General features: G+C 42.5%; 6 non-coding genes across 6 annotated transcripts; 1 reads left to right on the top strand and 5 right to left on the bottom strand.

Annotated features, from left to right (window-relative positions):
* Positions 1-253: 253 nt before the first annotated feature.
* On the bottom strand, positions 254-326 carry trnam-cau (transfer RNA methionine (anticodon CAU)). The gene has a single exon. It is a non-coding gene; the product is annotated as a tRNA-Met (tRNA).
* A 2,463-nt stretch (positions 327-2,789) lies between these two features.
* Positions 2,790-2,862, bottom strand: trnam-cau (transfer RNA methionine (anticodon CAU)). The gene has a single exon. It is a non-coding gene; the product is annotated as a tRNA-Met (tRNA).
* Positions 2,863-5,325: 2,463 nt separating this feature from the next.
* Positions 5,326-5,398, bottom strand: trnam-cau (transfer RNA methionine (anticodon CAU)). The gene has a single exon. It is a non-coding gene; the product is annotated as a tRNA-Met (tRNA).
* A 2,463-nt stretch (positions 5,399-7,861) lies between these two features.
* trnam-cau (transfer RNA methionine (anticodon CAU)) lies at positions 7,862-7,934 on the bottom strand. The gene has a single exon. It is a non-coding gene; the product is annotated as a tRNA-Met (tRNA).
* A 2,851-nt stretch (positions 7,935-10,785) lies between these two features.
* On the top strand, positions 10,786-10,857 carry trnag-ucc (transfer RNA glycine (anticodon UCC)). The gene has a single exon. It is a non-coding gene; the product is annotated as a tRNA-Gly (tRNA).
* Positions 10,858-16,246: 5,389 nt separating this feature from the next.
* Positions 16,247-16,318, bottom strand: trnaa-ugc (transfer RNA alanine (anticodon UGC)). The gene has a single exon. It is a non-coding gene; the product is annotated as a tRNA-Ala (tRNA).
* Positions 16,319-19,172: the final 2,854 nt, after the last annotated feature.

The raw sequence follows: 19,172 nt of genomic DNA, 5'->3' as shown, positions 1-19,172 counted from the left end.
TGACTGTGTTCTGCCAGGGCTTCCTTCACTTTGACTTTTGGGATCACGACGTCATCTCACCAATGGCAGAAATAGCTCAGTTGGGGGAGCGATAGACTGAACATCTAAAGGTCCCTTGTTCCATCCCAGGATTTGGCATTTTGCCATGAATTTCTTCAGACAGCGCAAGCAACTACTTTATTGCACAGGTGTGTGCCTTTTTTCTGCAGCTGGAGATCAGTGTTGTAGAACTCAAAGATAAAGGAAGAGTGCTTGCCCCGTGTGAGGGTCAAACTCACCACCTTCAGATTATGAGACTGACGCGCTACCTACTGCGCCAACGAGGCACGGCATGGCCAGCTCCCTCTACTCCAACTGACCTCTTAGCATGACAACCACTCCGATGAACATTCGTGAACACATATTTTCCCCGAATGACAACCATGCGCCTGTGATGTAGTGATTAGCTAGGTACGTATTAAGCAGTTCGACTGCAGATTATTACAGATAATTATTAAATGACCATTGTGCCCCAGGGGACGCGTTTTATATGTCTTGTGCATTTGCTTCGGTGACAGAATCTAGAGCTTCCCCGCAGCGCCAGTGGTGTAGTGGTATCATACAAGGTTCCTGTTCTTGTGAGTTGCGTTCGATTTCTGGCTAGCGTATGCCACACAGCCTACTGTCTTACTTGCTTTGATTGCCCTTGTCATTTCATTTTTTTCTTCATTCCAGAATACAGCGGCTAGACTTTTCCTCGGCAATTCATTGGACCATTTCTTTCTTTTGAGTTTATTCAATTTCAAGAACACAAAGACCATACTTTCTGGGAGTTATATTTCAGAAATAAAACGAGACACTCTCAAACTTTGTATCTCCTTCAACAACAAACAAACAAGCCAGAAGAGAATGAAAAGAGCAGTGTTGGGGTCGTTTCTCACAAAAAGTAATGTCTTACATTGTACTCGTTACTCATATCAAAAGTAACTAAACACTTTACTTATTACTTCCTGGAGAATGTAATTAGTTACTTTACTTTTACATTACTCTGCATTACACCCCAAACGTTGCGGGACCTCAATAAACAATTTCAAAGCTACACCAACACAAGCAGTTGATAATGACAGAGACATACTGTTATCTTTTGTTGTTTTAATAAAGCGCCACAGGAAAACCAGGCCAGTGTCGGAAGTCCACCCCCTGTTGTGGGAGGAGCGGAGCGATTGTGGGTTTGGTTTTGTGTTTCGTTTTAAAAATGAAGACAGAAAGCAACACTACGAGCGATAGAGCCTGGTGTGGAAAGGACTTTTGTGGCTGTTTTATTCTTTGTGCTTTAGATGATTGGAGTCAGCATAATAAATACACGTTTCTGTTAAGAGATATTAGCAGTAGCTAAACGTGTATAGACAACATTATACTCAGAAAAGCATTACGTTACCATAAGAAAACGTGCAACACTAAAATACATCTTTGCTATTTATTTTTATTATTGTTATTATTGTAATCATCATCAAGATATGTGCTAGTAGATCTGCATCTTACATGTCTCAACTTGACTCCTTTAACTTATTACTCTTACTACAGATTTGTAACTGCAAACGACAGTTTTTCTAATATTTTTAAATGTACGACATACACGTCCTTATCGTCCTTATTTAGACCATATCATTACAATGTGTAATGCAGTAACGAGAACAAAAAAAAGGAATCAGTAACTGTAATATTATTACTCCTTTTGGAACCATACCATGTTACGTTACTCGTTACTACCAAAAGTAATAACATTACTGTAATGCGTTACTTAGTAACGCGTTACCCACAACCCTGGAAAAGAGTTGCACTGTCGTTTCTTGAATCTCAGAGCATTCTAAATCTGTTTCGGAGGCGTTCCCCAAAGGCACAATATGTGGATGATATGGGCAAAAAGAAGGAGAAAAAGCTACTGTGCGCTAGATGACATGTAAAGCAAGGAACACATTCGTTACTGTCCCAGCAATCTCCGAGAAACACCGTGTGTACGCATCCACTGTGATATGTGATTGAAACAACGAGATTGCAAGCGCCCATGTGCATCATTTTTACTTCTCGGGTTGAAGTCACAGACAGACTGTGGTCAAAAAGTAGGGAGTTATCAGGGCCGGTTGCCAGGGGTGATACATGTAAGGTACACGCAATAACGCCGAGCTATAGCCTCCACTATGCTGAGTGTTGCTTTGTGGGTACAGCGACTAAATTAAGACATGTTGAAGTCAATCAATCAATGAATAAATACATGTCCATTGATTTATGTATTGATGTATTTCTTTCAACATTGAATTCTTTGTGTAATGTCGTTTTCAACACAGTCCTCAACTCTTGTTGTCCTTGTCGCCAGCACGGGTAAGTGTGTGCTCCTGAGTGGTAAAAGGACCCTTGTCAGAGGTGGGATTCAAAGCCAAGCCTCTACAGGAGATGATGACCTGCACGCAGCACCTTACACCACTCGGCCAACCTGACTTGTGCTGCAGTGATCAAATTGAGTCGTTGCCGACGTCATGGAAAACAATGAACTTTTCAATGACTGTGTTCTGCCAGGGCTTCCTTCACTTTGACTTTTGGGATCACGACGTCATCTCACCAATGGCAGAAATAGCTCAGTTGGGGGAGCGATAGACTGAACATCTAAAGGTCCCTTGTTCCATCCCAGGATTTGGCATTTTGCCATGAATTTCTTCAGACAGCGCAAGCAACTACTTTATTGCACAGGTGTGTGCCTTTTTTCTGCAGCTGGAGATCAGTGTTGTAGAACTCAAAGATAAAGGAAGAGTGCTTGCCCCGTGTGAGGGTCAAACTCACCACCTTCAGATTATGAGACTGACGCGCTACCTACTGCGCCAACGAGGCACGGCATGGCCAGCTCCCTCTACTCCAACTGACCTCTTAGCATGACAACCACTCCGATGAACATTCGTGAACACATATTTTCCCCGAATGACAACCATGCGCCTGTGATGTAGTGATTAGCTAGGTACGTATTAAGCAGTTCGACTGCAGATTATTACAGATAATTATTAAATGACCATTGTGCCCCAGGGGACGCGTTTTATATGTCTTGTGCATTTGCTTCGGTGACAGAATCTAGAGCTTCCCCGCAGCGCCAGTGGTGTAGTGGTATCATACAAGGTTCCTGTTCTTGTGAGTTGCGTTCGATTTCTGGCTAGCGTATGCCACACAGCCTACTGTCTTACTTGCTTTGATTGCCCTTGTCATTTCATTTTTTTCTTCATTCCAGAATACAGCGGCTAGACTTTTCCTCGGCAATTCATTGGACCATTTCTTTCTTTTGAGTTTATTCAATTTCAAGAACACAAAGACCATACTTTCTGGGAGTTATATTTCAGAAATAAAACGAGACACTCTCAAACTTTGTATCTCCTTCAACAACAAACAAACAAGCCAGAAGAGAATGAAAAGAGCAGTGTTGGGGTCGTTTCTCACAAAAAGTAATGTCTTACATTGTACTCGTTACTCATATCAAAAGTAACTAAACACTTTACTTATTACTTCCTGGAGAATGTAATTAGTTACTTTACTTTTACATTACTCTGCATTACACCCCAAACGTTGCGGGACCTCAATAAACAATTTCAAAGCTACACCAACACAAGCAGTTGATAATGACAGAGACATACTGTTATCTTTTGTTGTTTTAATAAAGCGCCACAGGAAAACCAGGCCAGTGTCGGAAGTCCACCCCCTGTTGTGGGAGGAGCGGAGCGATTGTGGGTTTGGTTTTGTGTTTCGTTTTAAAAATGAAGACAGAAAGCAACACTACGAGCGATAGAGCCTGGTGTGGAAAGGACTTTTGTGGCTGTTTTATTCTTTGTGCTTTAGATGATTGGAGTCAGCATAATAAATACACGTTTCTGTTAAGAGATATTAGCAGTAGCTAAACGTGTATAGACAACATTATACTCAGACAAGCATTACGTTACCATAAGAAAACGTGCAACACTAAAATACATCTTTGCTATTTATTTTTATTATTGTTATTATTGTAATCATCATCAAGATATGTGCTAGTAGATCTGCATCTTACATGTCTCAACTTGACTCCTTTAACTTATTACTCTTACTACAGATTTGTAACTGCAAACGACAGTTTTTCTAATATTTTTAAATGTACGACATACACGTCCTTATCGTCCTTATTTAGACCATATCATTACAATGTGTAATGCAGTAACGAGAACAAAAAAAAGGAATCAGTAACTGTAATATTATTACTCCTTTTGGAACCATACCATGTTACGTTACTCGTTACTACCAAAAGTAATAACATTACTGTAATGCGTTACTTAGTAACGCGTTACCCACAACCCTGGAAAAGAGTTGCACTGTCGTTTCTTGAATCTCAGAGCATTCTAAATCTGTTTCGGAGGCGTTCCCCAAAGGCACAATATGTGGATGATATGGGCAAAAAGAAGGAGAAAAAGCTACTGTGCGCTAGATGACATGTAAAGCAAGGAACACATTCGTTACTGTCCCAGCAATCTCCGAGAAACACCGTGTGTACGCATCCACTGTGATATGTGATTGAAACAACGAGATTGCAAGCGCCCATGTGCATCATTTTTACTTCTCGGGTTCAAGTCACAGACAGACTGTGGTCAAAAAGTAGGGAGTTATCAGGGCCGGTTGCCAGGGGTGATACATGTAAGGTACACGCAATAACGCCGAGCTATAGCCTCCACTATGCTGAGTGTTGCTTTGTGGGTACAGCGACTAAATTAAGACATGTTTAAGTCAATCAATCAATGAATAAATACATGTCCATTGATTTATGTATTGATGTATTTCTTTCAACATTGAATTCTTTGTGTAATGTCGTTTTCAACACAGTCCTCAACTCTTGTTGTCCTTGTCGCCAGCACGGGTAAGTGTGTGCTCCTGAGTGGTAAAAGGACCCTTGTCAGAGGTGGGATTCAAAGCAAAGCCTCTACAGGAGAAGATGACCTGCACGCAGCACCTTACACCACTCGGCCATCCTGACTTGTGCTGCAGTGATCAAATTGAGTCGTTGCCGACGTCATGGAAAACAATGAACTTTTCAATGACTGTGTTCTGCCAGGGCTTCCTTCACTTTGACTTTTGGGATCACGACGTCATCTCACCAATGGCCGAAATAGCTCAGTTGGGGGAGCGATAGACTGAACATCTAAAGGTCCCTTGTTCCATCCCAGGATTTGGCATTTTGCCAAGAATTTCTTCAGACAGCGCAAGCAACCACTTTATTGCACAGGTGTGCGCCTTTTTTCTGCAGCTGGAGATCAGTGTGGTAGAACTCAAAGATAAAGGAAGAGTGCTTGCCCCGTGTGAGGGTCGAACTCACCACCTTCAGATTATGAGACTGACGCGCTACCTACTGCGCCAACGAGGCACGGCATGGCCAGCTCCCTCTACTCCAACTGACCTCTTAGCATGACAACCACTCCGATGCACATTCGTGAACACATATTTTCCCCGAATGACAACCATGCGCCTGTGATGTAGTGATTAGCTAGGTATGTATTAAGCAGTTCGACTGCAGATTATTACAGATAATTATTAAAAGACCATTGTGCCCCAGGGGACGCGTTTTATATGTCTTGTGCATTTGCTTCGGTGACAGAATCTAGAGCTTCCCCGCAGCGCCAGTGGTGTAGTGGTATCATACAAGGTTCCTGTTCTTGTGAGTTGCGTTCGATTTCTGGCTAGCGTATGCCACACAGCCTACTGTCTTACTTGCTTTGATTGCCCTTGTCATTTCATTTTTTTCTTCATTCCAGAATACAGCGGCTAGACTTTTCCTCGGCAATTCATTGGACCATTTCTTTCTTTTGAGGTTATTCAATTTCAAGAACACAAAGACCATACTTTCTGGGAGTTATATTTCAGAAATAAAACGAGACACTCTCAAACTTTGTATCTCCTTCAACAACAAACAAACAAGCCAAAAGAGAAGGAAAAGAGCAGTGTTGGGGTCGTTACTCACAAAAAGTAATGTCTTACATTGTACTCGTTACTCATATCAAAAGTAACTAAACACTTTACTTATTACTTCCTGGAAAATGTAATTAGTTACTTTACTTTTACATTACTCTGCATTACACCCCAAACGTTGCGGGACCTCAATAAACAATTTCAAAGCTACACCAACACAAGCAGTTGATAATGACAGAGACATACTGTTATCTTTTGTTGTTTTAATAAAGCGCCACAGGAAAACCAGGCCAGTGTCGGAAGTCCACCCCCTGTTGTGGGAGGAGCGGAGCGATTGTGGGTTTGGTTTTGTGTTTCGTTTTAAAAATGAAGACAGAAAGCAACACTACGAGCGATAGAGCCTGGTGTGGAAAGGACTTTTGTGGCTGTTTTATTCTTTGTGCTTTAGATGATTGGAGTCAGCATAATAAATACACGTTTCTGTTAAGAGATATTAGCAGTAGCTAAACGTGTATAGACAACATTATACTCAGAAAAGCATTACGTTACCATAAGAAAACGTGCAACACTAAAATACATCTTTGCTATTTATTTTTATTATTGTTATTATTGTAATCATCATCAAGATATGTGCTAGTAGATCTGCATCTTACATGTCTCAACTTGACTCCTTTAACTTATTACTCTTACTACAGATTTGTAACTGCAAACGACAGTTTTTCTAATATTTTTAAATGTACGACATACACGTCCTTATCGTCCTTATTTAGACCATATCATTACAATGTGTAATGCAGTAACGAGAACAAAAAAAAGGAATCAGTAACTGTAATATTATTACTCCTTTTGGAACCATACCATGTTACGTTACTCGTTACTACCAAAAGTAATAACATTACTGTAATGCGTTACTTAGTAACGCGTTACCCACAACCCTGGAAAAGAGTTGCACTGTCGTTTCTTGAATCTCAGAGCATTCTAAATCTGTTTCGGAGGCGTTCCCCAAAGGCACAATATGTGGATGATATGGGCAAAAAGAAGGAGAAAAAGCTACTGTGCGCTAGATGACATGTAAAGCAAGGAACACATTCGTTACTGTCCCAGCAATCTCCGAGAAACACCGTGTGTACGCATCCACTGTGATATGTGATTGAAACAACGAGATTGCAAGCGCCCATGTGCATCATTTTTACTTCTCGGGTTGAAGTCACAGACAGACTGTGGTCAAAAAGTAGGGAGTTATCAGGGCCGGTTGCCAGGGGTGATACATGTAAGGTACACGCAATAACGCCGAGCTATAGCCTCCACTATGCTGAGTGTTGCTTTGTGGGTACAGCGACTAAATTAAGACATGTTTAAGTCAATCAATCAATGAATAAATACATGTCCATTGATTTATGTATTGATGTATTTCTTTCAACATTGAATTCTTTGTGTAATGTCGTTTTCAACACAGTCCTCAACTCTTGTTGTCCTTGTCGCCAGCACGGGTAAGTGTGTGCTCCTGAGTGGTAAAAGGACCCTTGTCAGAGGTGGGATTCAAAGCAAAGCCTCTACAGGAGATGATGACCTGCACGCAGCACCTTACACCACTCGGCCATCCTGACTTGTGCTGCAGTGATCAAATTGAGTCGTTGCCGACGTCATGGAAAACAATGAACTTTTCAATGACTGTGTTCTGCCAGGGCTTCCTTCACTTTGACTTTTGGGATCACGACGTCATCTCACCAATGGCCGAAATAGCTCAGTTGGGGGAGCGATAGACTGAACATCTAAAGGTCCCTTGTTCCATCCCAGGATTTGGCATTTTGCCAAGAATTTCTTCAGACAGCGCAAGCAACCACTTTATTGCACAGGTGTGCGCCTTTTTTCTGCAGCTGGAGATCAGTGTGGTAGAACTCAAAGATAAAGGAAGAGTGCTTGCCCCGTGTGAGGGTCGAACTCACCACCTTCAGATTATGAGACTGACGCGCTACCTACTGCGCCAACGAGGCACGGCATGGCCAGCTCCCTCTACTCCAACTGACCTCTTAGCATGACAACCACTCCGATGCACATTCGTGAACACATATTTTCCCCGAATGACAACCATGCGCCTGTGATGTAGTGATTAGCTAGGTATGTATTAAGCAGTTCGACTGCAGATTATTACAGATAATTATTAAAAGACCATTGTGCCCCAGGGGACGCGTTTTATATGTCTTGTGCATTTGCTTCGGTGACAGAATCTAGAGCTTCCCCGCAGCGCCAGTGGTGTAGTGGTATCATACAAGGTTCCTGTTCTTGTGAGTTGCGTTCGATTTCTGGCTAGCGTATGCCACACAGCCTACTGTCTTACTTGCTTTGATTGCCCTTGTCATTTCATTTTTTTCTTCATTCCAGAATACAGCGGCTAGACTTTTCCTCGGCAATTCATTGGACCATTTCTTTCTTTTGAGGTTATTCAATTTCAAGAACACAAAGACCATACTTTCTGGGAGTTATATTTCAGAAATAAAACGAGACACTCTCAAACTTTGTATCTCCTTCAACAACAAACAAACAAGCCAAAAGAGAAGGAAAAGAGCAGTGTTGGGGTCGTTACTCACAAAAAGTAATGTCTTACATTGTACTCGTTACTCATATCAAAAGTAACTAAACACTTTACTTATTACTTCCTGGAAAATGTAATTAGTTACTTTACTTTTACATTACTCTGCATTACACCCCAAACGTTGCGGGACCTCAATAAACAATTTCAAAGCTACACCAACACAAGCAGTTGATAATGACAGAGACATACTGTTATCTTTTGTTGTTTTAATAAAGCGCCACAGGAAAACCAGGCCAGTGTCGGAAGTCCACCCCCTGTTGTGGGAGGAGCGGAGCGATTGTGGGTTTGGTTTTGTGTTTCGTTTTAAAAATGAAGACAGAAAGCAACACTACGAGCGATAGAGCCTGGTGTGGAAAGGACTTTTGTGGCTGTCTTATTCTGTATGCTTTAGATGATTGGAGACAGCTAAAAATATACAAGTTTCTGTTAAGAGATATTACGAATAGCTAAAAGGGTATAGACAACATTATATTCAGAAGTTACTGTAAGAAAACTTTCCATGTGCAACACTAAAATAAATATTTGCTATGTATTATTATTATTGTTATTATTGTAATTTTTATCAAGATATGTGCTAGTAGATTTGTATTTTAAATTGCTGAACTTGACTCCCTTAACGTATTACTCTTACTACAGATTTGTAACTGCAATCGACAATTTCTGTAATATTTTTAAATTACACCGTAGACGTGCTTAACCAGGGCGAGTTACAGCTGAAATAAAACACACACGTATCACGATGAATTGTACAGTAACAGCAGCTACAATAGAGTTGCACTCGTGGCGTTTATGGACTTATGGACGCATTTATGAAACCAGTCCTTAATGTTTCAGAGGAAAACCCAGATCTGCTTTATTTATGTATACATTCATTAAACTTGTAAATGGGCACACGTTAACGAAATCGTGTTCGCCTTCATACTGATTGTCTCTGCACCTGTGATGTAGTGATTGGCTAGGTACGTATTAAGCAGATCGACAACAGACTAATAAAAATAATCATTAAGACATCATCTTGCCCCATGGGACGCTTTCTATGAATTTGCTTCAAGGACGCAAGCCAGAGCTTCCCCAGCAGCGCCAGTGGTGTAGTGGTATCATACAAGAGTCCCATTCTTGTGACTCTGGTTCGATTCCCGGCTGGCGCATCCGACACAGCCCGCTCTCTTTCTTGATTTGATTTTACTTGTCATTTCATTCTTTTCTTCATTCCAGAATGCAGCGGCAAGACTCTTCTTTAGCAATTGACTGGATCATTTCTTTCTTTTGAGGTTATTCAATTTCAAAAACACAGACAATATTTTCTGGGAGTTATATTTCAGAAATAAAACGAGACACATTGGTGACAAATGCCAGCCCTCTTTTCGAATCGATTGACGCAATAATCTGCGCAATAGGTAGTCACATTCTGCTGCAGCAGAGAAGGGGTAGTTATCCATCTCGTGTTATTTCACAGGAGTTCGTATGTGCCCGTTTCAAGTTGAGGAGCTTACGTGACAGTTCCTGTAACTATTCACTTCTTTACCTGGTGTCTATTGTGTAACGCGCAGCATCTTTTTATTTATTTATTTATTTATTTATTTATTTCCATTTTCCGATACTGTCTGGCTGAGCCCCCGTGTCCTAGTGGATCAGACACTGGGTTCCTAAGCCAGGGAGTGTGGCTTTGAGTCCCAGCTGCTCAGAAGCACGGTCATTTTTAAGCTCGGATCTGAGCTCAGACTGAGCCCCGATCCGCTTAGTTCAAAACAATTGACATGATGCTTCCCACAGCACATACAGGGTGAAATGTGAAGGCACTGAAACCTGGAAAGCTGCTCCAGCGCATGGAGAAGCTCGGTGTGCAGTCTTGAACAGGAATGTGGAAATAACGCAGGGCTTTGCAAACTTGTATTGCTTGCAATATGCAATATAGGAGTGGCTGTGAAGTTAACAGGTGGGTGAGTGCCCAAGGAGCAGAGTGGCGCAGCAGAAGCGTGCTGGGCCCATAGCCCACAGGTCGATGGATCGAAACCATCCTCTTCTATGTTTCAACTTTGGCTTTGTTTCATTTCGGAAAGGTCTGAATAAAGTGCAATCTGGAAAGATGCTAATGGACATTTTCCTTCCGCACTCAGGAACAGGAAACTGCTGATATCGCAGGGCTTCCCAAATGTTCACCGATTGCAATTTGGAAAACGAATTGCCTGCCACTTTGCAATGCTGGAATCATGTTCGACCATAGTGAGATATTGTGGGGAAGCAGTCTCTAAGCGTTGGTGGTATAGTGGTTAGCATAGCTGCCTTCCAAGCAGTTGACTCGGGTTCGATTCCCGGCCAATGCAATATACACTCCCCTCTCTGTCTGTTCTCAGCTGCCTTGTGTGCTCTTTCATGCTGCTTCAGACACTTTTAAGAGCATAAGAGAGTTAACAAACGAGAGGGGACCATTCGACCCATCTTGCTCGTTTGGTGTTCATTAATATCGATGTGATCCAAGGATCCTTTCCAGACCATTTTTAAATGTTCCCAAACTTTCAGCTTCAACCACATCGCTGGGTAGTTTATTACAGATTGTGACTACTCTCTGTGTAAAGAAGTGTCTCCTGTTTTCCGTTTTGAATGCCTTGAAGCCCAATTTCCATTTCTGTCCCCGGGTAGTCTCCTCTGTACCAGGGTGAAAAGGTTCAGTTCTCTCAGTCTCTCCGAGTAGGACTTTCCCTTGAAGACCTGGAATAAGTCTGGTTGCTCTCCTCTGAACTGCCTCTAAGGCAGCAATATCCTTTTTGAAGTGTGGTGCCCAGAACTGTACACAGTATTCCAGATGAGGTCTAACTAGCGCATTGTACAGTCTTAACATGACTGCCCTTGTTTTAAATTCTACACTTTTGACAATATACCCTAGCATTCTGTTTGCCTTCTTTATTGCTTCCCCACATTGCTTGGATGGAGAAAGTGAGGAGTCCACATAGACTCCTAGGTCTTTCTCATGCGTTACTTCATGTAGATCTGTACCTCCCATAGTGTAATTATAGTGGACATTTTTGTTACCTGCATGTATTACCTTGCACTTGTCCACATTGAATTGCATTTGCCAGGTGTCAGCCCACAACTGAATATTATCTAAGTTCCTCTGAATAGCCTGTGCTGCCAAGATTGTATCTGCTGAGCCACCTATTTTCTTGAAGTACTGTTGGAAATATCCCATCTGGCCCAGGTGATTTGTTTGTTTTTAATTCTGCTAGTCCCTTTAGTACCTCCTCCTCATTTATCCTGATCTCTCTTAGGGTTTGACTGGACTGATTGTCAACCTGTGGCATGTCATCTGTTTTTTCTTTTGTAAAAACCTCTGTGAAATACTCATTTAGAATATTTGCCACATCTTGTTCAATTTCCAAGATACCTCCGTTTTTGCCCTTTATCTGTTTCACCTCCTCCTTTATTAACCGCTTGCTGTTGTGATATTGAAAAAAGCTCTTTGCATTGGTTTGAGCTCCAAGAGCTATGTTTCTTTCTAATTCCCTCTCTGCTTTCCTGATCCCTTTCTTAAGATCTCTTTGCAGCTCAACATATTCTATGTATTTTGTTTCGTCACCATCCCTTTTGTATGCACTATACAACATTGTCTTCCTCTTTATATTTTTTGCATACCTCTATTATACCATTTTGGCCAATGATTTTTGTTCCTCAATTTGCTATGTTTTGGTTCAAATTGCTCCTGAGCCTCGAGTAGTATATTCTTAAAATATACCCATGCATTTTCAACTAACTCTGTATCCAGTGTGCTCCAGTCTACCTCTTCTAAGTGCTGTCTCATACCTTCAAGGTTTGCTTTTCTAAAATTGTAGACCATTGTTTTAGACTTGGACCTTGTTTTTTGAAAGAATGCCTCAAAGACACCCATATTGTGATCACAATTTGCCATTGGTTCTCTAACTACTGTCCCCCTGACTCTATCTTGGTCATTTGAAAAGATCAAGTCAATACATGCGCTCTCTCTGGTTGGTTCCCTGACAAATTGAGTTAGAAAGCAGTCATTTACCATCTCAACCATTTCCATTTCTGCTTCTGTAGTCCCCACTGGGCTTTCCCAGTCTAAGTTTGGGAAATTGAAATCCCCCATTATAACAGCCACATCCTTGCTACATGCAGTCCTGATTACACTTTACAATGCAGCATCTTTCTGAATATCTGAGTTTGGTGGCCTGTAACACACTCCTACCGCTAATCCTCCAGATCTCTTGTTCAAAAGTTTCACCCACAAAGATTCTGTTCCGTTACTGGGATCTAATACAAGTTCTTCTGCCTCAATGTCATTTTTCACATATAATGCTACCCCACCCCCTCTTCAATTTTGCCTGTCTCTCCTAAACTGTGTATATCCTTCCAACTTGTATTCATCCCCATCATTTTCTGTAAGCCATGTTTCTGTCACTCCTACAACATCATAGTCACACACCAGCACTGTGGCTTCCAAGTCTAACATCTTGTTCATTATACTCCTGGCATTGAGGTACAAACATTTCAGGACTTTCCTACTGGCAGTTTGCCTTGGTTTCCTTTCCTTAGTGGAACATCTCCCATTGTCAAAGCCCCCTGGTTCCTAGTTTAAATGATTCTCAATTTCACTGCACATACGCTCTTCCAATGCATTAGCCCCCCTTCTGTTTAGATGTAGACTGTCCGGTTTGTACAGGTCCCATCTATCCCAGAAGAAAGACCAATGCTCCATAAACCTAAACCCCTCTTCCCTACACCAAGCTTTCAACCACGTGTTAAACTTTCTAATCTCTGCCTGTCTCCCTGACCATGACCGGTGGATTCCCCCCGGCTTTGGCCAGTAGCCCGTCTACTAGTTTAGGGAGATCTGCAACCTGAGCACCAGGCAGGCAAGATACCAATGCGGGTCTCCATGTCACTAGAACACACTGTGTGATCTACACCTCTAAGAATTGAGTCTCCTACTATAACTACCTCCTTCGTCTGGGGGGGGGATTGGGCACCATGGTGCTCTGGTGCTCAACTGCCCCCCATCACCCTCTGAGCTGTCACTGTCCAACTTGGTGTCCAGCAGTTGGAACCTGTTGGGCAATTCAAGCTCTTGGGGTGTCTCTACGGGGTGTGCACGCCCTTTTCTGCGGTTACGACCTACTGTAACCCAGCAGTTCTCTACGCTGTCCTGCTCTAAGGTCTCAACTCTCCTAGGTTTTACCCCCAATTCACACCTAATTGGCCCCACCTGGCTCCTCCTGCAACAGAATTCCTGCTAGTCCTAGACAGAAACTCCCTTCTATAACCTGTTTACTTTCACCAACTCAGCAGCTGAACTGAATTGGCTTCAATTTAGGCAAACTACCGACAATGCTAACGTCAATTTAAGGCAAACTTAAAACAAAATGAGCAATGCTAAGACTATTCTGAATCTAGTCAAACAACAAGATGGCTACCTCTCACCTGTACTATCCGGTCTCTCTCTGTGGCAACTTGTAAATACTTGTGCTTACCTTTTTGCAAGATCAACGACAAGGTGGTAAGCACTTTACACTGTCAGCTGTGCAATTACTCATGCAACCTTAGTGTTACTGGTTACTGCTAGTGTACAAAACACTGACCCCGACGTCATTTGAACACGCACCCTTGTGATCTAGAGTCAGACGTGCTACCCTTGCCACAAGAGCTCGCTGCTTTCAAGGCGGGTGGTGAAACGCTCCTCTTTAAATTATTATTGGTTGTAGTAGTAGTAGTAGTAGTAGTAGTAGTAGTAGTAGTAGTAGTAGTAGTAGTAGTAGTAGTAGTAGTAGTAGTAGTAGTAGTAGTAGTAGTAGTAGTAGTAGTAGTGGTGCATATCCGATACAGCGTGCTCTACATATTGCTTTGAATGCATGTGTAATTTACTCATGAATTTAGGTCCGTTCCTTGCTGATGGATTGATTATGGAGAGAGGGAGGGTCTACATATAAGTCGGTGTCCTGTGGGGGACAATGCTTTGATTAAGGAGTCTGCATTTGGTAGACTTTCAAGGTGCACAATTCAGTGGGAGAAAACGCATCGGTCGGTGCTTGGTTAACACTTCTTTTTTAGTAGCTTAGTAGAGCCAATGAGCTCGGTGTTAGTGCGTGTGCCTCCAATGTATCACACCTGGCACCTGTCCCCGCTAATTCCCTAGTCCTGACGACGGTCTGTGTTTAACTTCAAGCCAACAAGTAAAGACAATGCGCGTTTTAGATGGCATGTGTGTCAACGTGATGATGACGATGTTCAAGTACACCGTGCCGTTTAAAGCGCCCAAATCTTACAGCCTGCGCACTTACACTCACCTAAAGGAATATTAGGAACACCTGTTCAATTTCTCATTAATGCCATTATCTAACCAACCAATCACATGGCAGTTGCTTCAATGCATTTAGGGGTGTGGTCCTGGTCAAGACAATCTCCTGAACTCCAAACTGAATGTCTGAATGGGAAAGAAAGGTGATTTAAGCAATTTTGAGCGTGGCATGGTTGTTGGTGCCAGACGGGCCGGTCTGAGTATTTCACAATCTGCTCAGTTACTGGGATTTTCACGCACAACCATTTCTAGGGTTTACAAAGAATGGTGTGAAAAGGGAAAAACATCCAGTATGCGGCAGTCCTGTGGGCGAAAATGCCTTGTTGATGCTAGAGGTCAGAGGAGAATGGGCCGACTGATTCAAGCTGATAGAAGAGCAACTTTGACTGAAATAACCACTCGTTACAACCGAGGTATGCAGCAAAGCATTTGTGAAGCCACAACACGTACAACCTTGAGACGGATGGGCTACAACAGCAGAAGACCCCACCGGGTACCACTCATCTCCACTACAAATAGGAAAAAGAGGCTACAATTTGCACAAGCTCACCAAAATTGGACAGTTGAAGACTGAAAAAATGTTGCCTGGTCTGATGAGTCACGATTTCTGTTGAGACATTCAGATGGTAGAGTCAGAATTTGGTGTAAACAGAATGAGAACATGGATCCATCATGCCTTGTTACCACTGTGCAGGCTGGTGGTGGTGGTGTAATGGTGTGGGGGATGTTTTCTTGGCACACTTTAGGCCCCTTAGTGCCAATTGGGCATCGTTTAAATGCCACGGCCTACCTGAGCATTGTTTCTGACCATGTCCATCCCTTTATGACCACCATGTACCCATCCTCTGATGGCTACTTCCAGCAGGATAATGCACCATGTCACAAAGGTCGAATCATTTCAAATTGGTTTCTTGAACATGACAATGAGTTCACTGTACTAAACTGGCCCCCACAGTCACCAGATCTCAACCCAATAGAGCATCTTTGGGATGTGGTGGAACGGGAGCTTCGTGCCCTGGATGTGCATCACACAAATCTCCATCAACTGCAAGATGCTATCCTATCAATATGGGCCAACATTTCTAAAGAATGCTTTCAGCACCTTGTTGAATCAATGCCATGTAGAATTAAGGCAGTTCTGAAGGCGAAAGGGGGTCAAACACAGTATTAGTATGGTGTTCCTAATAATCCTTTAGGTGAGTGTATACAGAACCAGCTTGCAATCTGGCCCATTGTTTCACTTCTCACAATGAATACATACACACGCTGTTTCTCGGACGAATGCTGGGAGAGAGTGCCGAAAAGGCCCATGCTAGTGTGACCGATGAATCACGGGCTCCCGATTTGTTCGGTACTTGCTATGTGCATCCAATGACATAGTGCACGGGCTCCATTAAAAGACAGTCTGGAGATGCCGAGGACTGAACTCGGGACCTCATCCATGCAAAGCATGCGCTCTACCACTGAGCTACATCCCCAATGCCAGCCTGTCTTCTCTCAAACTTTGTATCTCTGTCAACAACAAACATACATGCAAAACGAGATAGAAAAGAGCAGTGATGGTGTCGTTACTCACAAAAAGAAATGTATTACATTGTATTCTTTACTCATATAACAAGATACTTTACTTATTACTCTCTGGGCAAAGTAATTAGTTACTTTACTATTAGATTACTTTGCATTTCACCCCAAACGTTGCGGGACCACATTAAACAATTACAAAGTTACACCCACACATGCGGTCGAATAAAGACAGAAACATACTGTTATCTCTTGCTGTTCTAATAAAGCGCCACAGGAAAACCAGGCCAGTGTCGGAAGTCCACGCCCTGATGTGGGAGGAGCGGAGCGATTGTGGGTTTGGTTTGTGTCTCGTTTTAAAGACAGTGACAGAAAGCAACACTACGAGCGACAGAGCCTGGTGTGGAAAGGACTTTTGTGGCTGTCTTATTCTGTATGCTTTAGATGATTGGAGACAGCTAAAAATATACAAGTTTCTGTTTAGAGATATTACGAATAGCTAAAAGGGTATAGACAACATTATATTCAGAAGTTACTGTAAGAAAACTTTCCATGTGCAACACTAAAATAAATATTTGCTATGTATTATTATTATTGTTATTATTGTAATCTTTATCAAGATATGTGCTAGTAGATTTGTATTTTAAATTGCTGAACTTGACTCCCTTAACGTATTACTCTTACTACAGATTTGTAACTGCAAACGACAATTTCTGTAATATTTTTAAATTACACCATAGACGTGCTTAACCAGGGCGAGTTACAGCTGAAATAAAACACACACGTATCAGCAGCTACAATAGAGTTGCACGATGCACTCGTGGCGTTTATGGACTTATGGACGCATTTATGAAACCAGTCCTTAATGTTTCAGAGGAAAACCCAGATCTGCTTTATTTATGTATACATTCATTGAACTTGTAAATGGGCACACGTTAACGAAATCGTGTTCGCCTTCATACTGATTGTCTCTGCACCTGTGATGTAGTGATTGGCTAGGTACGTATTAAGCAGATCGACAACAGACTAATAAGGATAATCATTAAGACATCATCTTGCCCCATGGGACGCTTTCTATGAATTTGCTTCAAGGACGCAAGCCAGAGCTTCCCCAGCAGCGCCAGTGGTGTAGTGGTATCATACAACAGTCCCATTCTTGTGACTCGGGTTCGATTCCCGGCTGGCGCATCCGACACAGCCCACTCTCTTTCTTGAATTGATTGTACTTGTCATTTCATTCTTTTCTTCATTCCAGAATGCAGCGGCAAGACTCTTCTTTAGCAATTGACTGGATCATTTCTTTCTTTTGAGGTTATTCAATTTCAAAAACACAGACAATATTTTCTGGGAGTTATATTTCAGAAATAAAACGAGACACATTGGTGACAAATGCCAGCCCTCTTTTCGAATCGATTGACGCAATAATCTGCGCAATAGGTAGTCACATTCTGCTGCAGCAGAGAAGGGGTAGTTATCCATCTCGTGTTATTTCACAGGAGTTCGTATGTGCCCGTTTCAAGTTGAGGAGCTTACGTGACAGTTCCTGTAACTATTCACTTCTTTACCTGGTGTCTATTGTGTAACGCGCAGCATCTTTTTATTTATTTATTTATTTATTTATTTCCATTTTCCGATACTGTCTGGCTGAGCCCCCGTGTCCTAGTGGATCAGACACTGGGTTCCTAAGCCAGGGAGTGTGGCTTTGAGTCCCAGCTGCTCAGAAGCACTGTCATTTTTAAGCTCGGATCTGAGCTCAGACTGAGCCCCGATCCGCTTAGTTCAAAACAATTGACATGATGCTTCCCACAGCACATACAGGGTGAAATGTGAAGGCACTGAAACCTGGAAAGCTGCTCCAGCGCATGGAGAAGCTCGGTGTGCAGTCTTGAACAGGAAAGTGGAAATAACGCAGGGCTTTGCAAACTTGTATTGCTTGCAATATGCAATATAGGAGTGGCTGTGACGTTAACAGGTGGATGAGTGCCAAAGGAGCAGAGTGGCGCAGCGCAAGCGTGCTGGGCCCATAACCCAGAGGTCGATGGATTAAAACCATCCTCTTCTATGTTTCAACTTTGGTTTTGTTTCATTTCGGAAAGGTCTGAATAAAGTGCAATCTGGAAAGATGCTAATGGACATTTTCCTTCCGCACTCAGGAACAGGAAACTGCAGATATCGCAGGGCTTCCCAAATGTTCACCGATTGCAATTTGGAAAACAAATTGCCTGCCACTTTGCAATCCTGGAATCATGTTCGACCACAGTGAGATATTGTGGGGAAGCAGTTTCTAAGCGTTGGTGGTATAGTGGTTAGCATAGCTGCCTTCCAAGCAGTTGACACGGGTTCTATTACCGGCCAACGCAATATACACTCCCCTCTCTGTCTGTTCTCAGCTGCCTTGTGTGCTCTTTCATGCTGCTTCAGACACTTTTAAGAACATAAGGGAGTTAACAAACGAGAGGGGACCATTCGACCCATCTTGCTCGTTTGGTGTTCATTAATATCGAAGTGATCCAAGGATCCATTCCAGACCATTTTTAAATGTTCCCAAACTTTCAGCTTCAACCACATCGCTGGGTAGTTTATTCCAGATTGTGACTACTCTCTGTGTAAAGAAGTGTCTCCTGTTTTCCGTTTTGAATGCCTTGAAGCCCAATTTCCATTTCTGTCCCCGGGTAGTCTCCTCTGTACCAGGGTGAAAAGGTTCAGTTCTCTCAGTCTCTCCGAGTAGGACTTTCCCTTGAAGACCTGGAATAAGTCTGGTTGCTCTCCTCTGAACTGCCTCTAAGGCAGCAATATCCTTTTTGAAGTGTG

Source organism: Amia ocellicauda, chromosome 14, assembly GCF_036373705.1.
Source record: "Amia ocellicauda isolate fAmiCal2 chromosome 14, fAmiCal2.hap1, whole genome shotgun sequence".
NCBI classification, from domain to species: Eukaryota; Metazoa; Chordata; class Actinopteri; order Amiiformes; family Amiidae; genus Amia; species Amia ocellicauda.
Note: the sequence above shows the minus strand (reverse complement) of the source record. Positions and strands in the feature narration are given on the sequence as shown.